Raw genomic sequence first — 6,308 nt, 5'->3', positions numbered from 1 at the left:
AGATAATTTCGTATTATCTCTACCGCCCGTAGAATTCTATTCGCTTTGATTTGCTATATGCTTTAACCGAGTTCTACGCGTTTACTCCGACCGCGGCCTAAGTATGTCGAAATTCTTATTCCATGGTGAACCAATATTTTTCGACAAATTTCCTTTGATTTGATTTGACTTCGACAAATTTCCTTTGACTTGGTTCAATAATACCATCAAATAATTATTATGAAAAAAAATATACATGAATTCAAAATTTTATATATGAATAAACAAAATTATACATGAATGAAAAATAAAATGTTCTAAGGTAAGGACCGATTTCTACACACTCGCTTAACTTTTAAACCATGTTTACCAGTACGTTTAAACCTGGCTTAAGCGTTAAGCGAAGGTGGAGAAATCGCCACTAAGTAAAGTTAATTACTACAAAAAGAGACTAGGTATTGTGGATAAACGTAAACAGCATCAAGCAATGATTGGGCTTGATTTGTTCAAAACCCGAACCCGACCCGAAACCGAAAACTCCAAATTTGAAAAACTCGAGCCCGACCCGAACCCGAAAGCTTAAAATTTCAATAACCCGGATCCGACCCGAACCCGAGAATTTCAAATTTGAAAATCCGGAACCCGAGAAGTACAAATTTACAGAACCCGAACCCGAGTCCGGGTTTTGGGTTCAAAAACCCGAGAAGTCTGCTGACAGAACTGAGAAGACAACATTTGTTTGTACTGAACGATGGGACAGGAGAAGCTAAGTCAATTTCAATCAATTGATAGAGGTATAAAATTTCACCAAAACTAAGTAAAGTATCGAAAACTCTATTATCAGATCAGACGAATTTAAGTGATTCAAGAAAACAGAATGCATCTCCGTTTCTATGCAAGATTTTCAAACATTCTTCTGTAGAGAACATTGAACCTAGTACTGCAACTTGCTTGAGTTATCGTAAACTTCACCTTGTTAATTCACATGTTGAACAGAGTATTGTAATAATATATTTCACATTTTTCACTTTCACCTATAAGGTAATGTTGGTTGATAAAATGTGTCTGAGCCCTATCATTCCTAGGTTCTTCAATAGAATTTTTTTCACAATTAATCAAATGATTGATCTACAAGTTTCATCTCTCGTTTACACCACGTGCTATCCTCGTGCCTAAATGGCCGAGGGCGAAGGAACATTGGATGGGAATGATATTCCCATGGATTTACCGGATAAACCCGATATTACTCCCTCCCCTGATTCCCCCAGTCCTCCCCGTATTAAAACATACCCAGCCAGTTCAAATGGACCCTGGGTGGTGTATTTCCGGCCCAACACAAAATCGCCCAATATTCTAGAAATATCACGGGAGCTGACTGCTAACTACCCGGCCGTAGCTCAGATAACACGTGTTCGAGCCAATAAGATACGCGTTATAGTAAATGACCTCGATCAGGCAAACCAGATTGCTCGCAGCGAGCGTTTTACGAAACAATTCAGAGTGTATGTGCCTTGTAGGGCAGTGGAGATCGATGGAATAGTCGCCGAACCAGGTCTAAAGTGCGAAGACCTGTTGAAGTACGGAGTTGGCTGCTTTAAGGACCCTTCACTTCAAAAGGTGAAGATTCTGGAATAGGGTTCGCTCACCCGTTCGCCTGTTTGTACCGCGGGTAATGAACGGCAGCAATTGCAAGCAACTGGGCCACACAGCCACTTATTGTGGCAATAAAAAACGGTGCGGCAAATGCGAGGGAGAGCATGAGGATGACGCTTGCGGTGGAGAAACTGAGAAGTGTATTTACTGCGGGGGCCCTCCGCATGCTCTTAAGTCATGCCCGGCGTACAAGCAGCGCGGGGATAAAATTAAGCGCTCCCTTAAGGATCGCTCGAGGCACTCTTATGCAGAAATGCTAAAGAATGCTTCGCCATCTGTCCCTTCCGAAAATTCCTTTGCTCTTTTGGCTGGCGTTGAGCAAGAATCTGACGACCCATAAGAGGGAACATCTTTGGTTAACCCAGGGGAATCCAGGAAGAGGAGAAATCTAGCCTCCCCTAAATTGCATCGTAAGGGTGCCAAGGTGTCGTCCACTCAGAGTGCGCCAACTACAATCAATAAATCCAACGGAAGTGATGCACTACAGCCGAAGCAATTTGCTCCAGGACTTGGAAATATTAATTCTAACAAGGAGTACCCACCACTTCCAGGGACACCAAAAACCCCAAGTGTCCCCTTTTTTCAAACAGATACTCAGTCCAGTAGCGAACTAATGAAATTTTCTGACATAGTGGACTTTTCACAGCTTTCAATGTTACTGATCCTCTTAAAAGCCTTCTGATACGTTTTCTCCCTATAGTGCAAACATTTTTGAAGCAGTTGACTACTAAATGGCCCCTCCTTGCAGCGATCGTATCCTTCGATGACTAAGTCATCGAACGAGGTCACCGATTCGATCACTGTTCTACAGTGGAACAGCAGAAGTATCCTCCCGAAAATCGATTCCTTTAAATTTTTACTAAATAGTTTAAAATGTGATGCTTTCGCATTATGTGAAACTTGGTTAACTTCCGATATAAATCTCAACTTCCATGACTTTAATATAATTCGTCTGGATCGAGAAAACCCCTATGGAGGAGTACTTTTGGGGATCAAAAAGTGCTATTCTTTCAACCGAATTAACCTCCCTTCAACACCAGGCATTGAAATTGTCGCTTGTCAAGTTTTAATCAAAGGTAAAGACCTTTGCATTGTTTCCATTTACATTCCTCCTAGTGCCTCGGTAGGGCACCGAACGCTTTGTAATATCACGGAATCCATACCGGCACCGCGGATAGTTCTGGGAGACTTTAACTCGCACGGTACGGTATGGGGTTGTCTTCATGATGATAATAGATCAACATTAATCCAAGATCTTTGCGACAATTTCAACATGACCATCTTAAACACGGGAGAAATGACGCGGATTCCTACACCACCAGCACGCGCAAGCGCGTTGGATTTATCGCTTTGCTCGACATCGCTACAGTTAGATTGCATGTGGAAGGTGATCCCTGATCCCCACGGTAGCGATCATTTGCCTATCGTGATTTCAATTGCTAACGGTTCAAGACCATCGAAAACAATCAATGCTTCGTATGACCTCACACGGAACATTGATTGGAAGAGTTACGCGACCGCGATATCCGTTAAAATCGAATCCACTCAAGAACTTCCTCCAGAGGAAGAGTACAGGTTTTTGGCTGGCTTGATTCTCGACAGTGCGAATCAAGCTCAGACTAAACCAGTACCCAGCGCGAATACCCATGGACGGTCTCCCACACTGTGGTGGGATAAAGAGTGCTCAGAGCTGTACGCGGAGAAGTCCACTGCATATAAGGCCTTCCGGGAAGACGGGTTACCCGCTAGCTATCAACAGTACGCGTCGCTAGAAAGGCGAATGAAGAGTTTAATGAAAGCCAAAAAACGCAGTTATTGGCGCCGGTTCGTCGACGGTTTAACGAGAGAAACAGCGATGAGCACTCTTTGGGGTACGGCTCGACGTATGCGTAACCGTAATAGTACCAACGAGAACGTGGAATATTCAAACCGTTGGATATTCGCTTTCGCCAAGAAGATCTGTCCGGACTCTGTCCCGGTACAGAAAACGTGCCGCGCCGCGTCTCCTCCCGATACCGCGAACGAAACACCGTTTTCGATGGTGGAGTTTTCACTTGCTCTCTTGTCATGCAACAATAACGCCCCAGGGTTAGACAGAATCAAATTCAACTTGCTGAAGAATCTGCCTGACTCTGCAAAAAGGCGCTTGCTGAACTTATTTAACAAGTTTCTTGAGGGTAACATTGTCCCTCATGACTGGAGGCAAGTGAAGGTCATCGCCATTCAAAAACCAGGAAAACCAGCCTCCGACCACAACTCGTATCGGCCGATGGCAATGCTGTCCTGTATTCGGAAGTTGTTCGAGAACATGATCTTGTTTCGCCTCGACAATTGGGTTGAAGCAAATGGCTTACTGTCAGATACACAATTTGGCTTCCGCAAAGGCAAAGGGACGAACGATTGCCTTGCGTTGCTTTCTACAGAAATCCAAATGGCCTATGCTAACAAAGAGCAGATGGCATCAGTCTTCTTGGATATTAAGGGGGCTTTTGACTCAGTTTCTATCAACATTCTGTCAGAGAAGCTGCACCAGCATGGTCTTTCACCAATTTTAAATAACTTTTTGCTAAACCTGTTGTCTGAAAAGCACATGCACTTTTCGCATGGCGATTTAACAACATCGCGATTTAGCTACATGGGTCTTCCCCAGGGCTCATGTCTAAGTCCCCTGCTCTACAATTTTTACGTGAATGACATTGACAATTGTCTTGCCAATTCATGCACGCTAAGGCAACTTGCAGACGACGGGGTGGTCTCTGTTACAGGGCCAAAAGCTGCCGACTTGCAAGGACCATTACAAAATACCTTGGACAATTTGTCTGCTTGGGCTCTTCAGCTGGGTATTGAGTTCTCCACGGAGAAAACTGAGTTGGTTGTTTTTTCTAGGAAGCGTGAGCCGGCGCAACTCCAGCTTCTATTAATGGGTGCAACGATCAACCAGGTTTTCACATTTAAATATCTCGGGGTCTGGTTCGACTCTAAAGGTACTTGGGGATGTCACATTAGGTATCTGAAACAGAAATGCCAACAAAGGATCAATTTTCTCCGAACAATAACTGGAACATGGTGGGGTGCTCACCCAGGAGACCTGATCAGGTTGTACCAAACAACGATATTGTCGGTGATGGAGTACGGGTGTTTCTGTTTCCGTTCCACTGCGAACATACACTTCATCAAACTGGAGAGAATCCAGTATCGTTGCTTGCGCATTGCCTTGGGTTGCATGCATTCGACCCATACGATGAGTCTCGAAGTGCTGGCGGGCGTTCTTCCGCTAAAAAATCGATTTTGGGAACTCTCATATCGATTGCTCATCCGATGCGATATTCTGAACCCGTTGGTGATTGAAAACTTCGAGAGGCTCGTCGAGCTTAATTCTCAAACCCGATTTATGTCCCTGTACTTCGACTACATGGCACAGAGCATTAATCCTTCTAAGTATACTCCCAACCATGTTCGTTTCCTAGATACTTCTGATTCTACTGTATTCTTCGACACATCCATGAAGGAAGAGATTCGTGGAATCCCGGACCATATACGCCCTCAAGTGATCCCCAATATATTTTATAATAAATTGCGAGAAGTCGACTGTGACAAAATGTTCTACACTGACGGATCAAATCTCGATGGGTCCACTGGCTTCGGTATCTTCAACAATACTATCACCGCTTCATTCAAGCTCAATGATCCGGCTTCAGTTTACGTCGCAGAGTTAGCTGCAATTCAGTACACCCTTGGGATCATCGACACTCTGCCCACAGATCACTACTTCATCATTTCGGACAGCCTCAGCTCTATCGAGGCTCTTCGTGCGGTGAAGCCTAAAAAGCAATTCCCGTATTTTCTGGGGAAGATACAGGAGTCCTTGTGTACGTTATCTGAAAAATCTTATCAGATTACCTTTGTTTGGGTCCCCTCTCATTGTTCTATCCCGGGCAATGAAAAGGCCGACTCATTAGCAAAGGTGGGCGCATTAAATGGTGACATATACGAAAGACCAATCTACTTCAACGAATTTTTTAGTATTTGTCGTCAGAGGACGCTCAACAGTTGGCAAACCTCGTGGAGCAATGGTGAACTTGGACGATGGCTACATTCGATTATCCCAAAGGTATCAACGAAGCCTTGGTTCAGGGGGATGGATGTGGGTCGGGATTTTATTCGTGTAATGTCCCGACTTATGTCCAACCACTACACCTTAGATGCACATTTGCGGCGTATTGGGCTTGCGGAGAGTAGTCTGTGCGCTTGTGACGAGGGCTATCATGACATCGAGCACGTTGTCTGGGTATGCGCCGGGTGTTTGGACGCCAGGTCTCAGTTAAAGGATTCCCTTCGGGCCCGAGGTAGACCACCCAATGTCCCAGTCCGAGATATGCTGGCAAATCGTGATTTCCCCTATATGTCCCTTATTTATACTTTCATAAAAACGATAAATATCCCAATTTAGCCCCTCTCTTTTTATTTCTCGTTTTTAGAAGTTTCCTCTTGCCGTGTGGAACCGATAAGCTTCAGACTGCCACTATGTAACCGCCGTCGCCCTTATCACTACGGAATCTGAAGCGAGAGCGACTCGAGGTCCGAAGGATTCCCTTTGAAGGATTCCCCGCGGGTCCGAAGAATACCATCCGCCAATCCGACCTACTAGACTGAGGCGCAAATTTGTTTCGCTGATC

Source organism: Topomyia yanbarensis, chromosome 1 (assembly GCF_030247195.1).
Source record: "Topomyia yanbarensis strain Yona2022 chromosome 1, ASM3024719v1, whole genome shotgun sequence".
NCBI classification, from domain to species: domain Eukaryota; kingdom Metazoa; phylum Arthropoda; class Insecta; order Diptera; family Culicidae; genus Topomyia; species Topomyia yanbarensis.
This window is presented reverse-complemented; position numbering follows the sequence as displayed.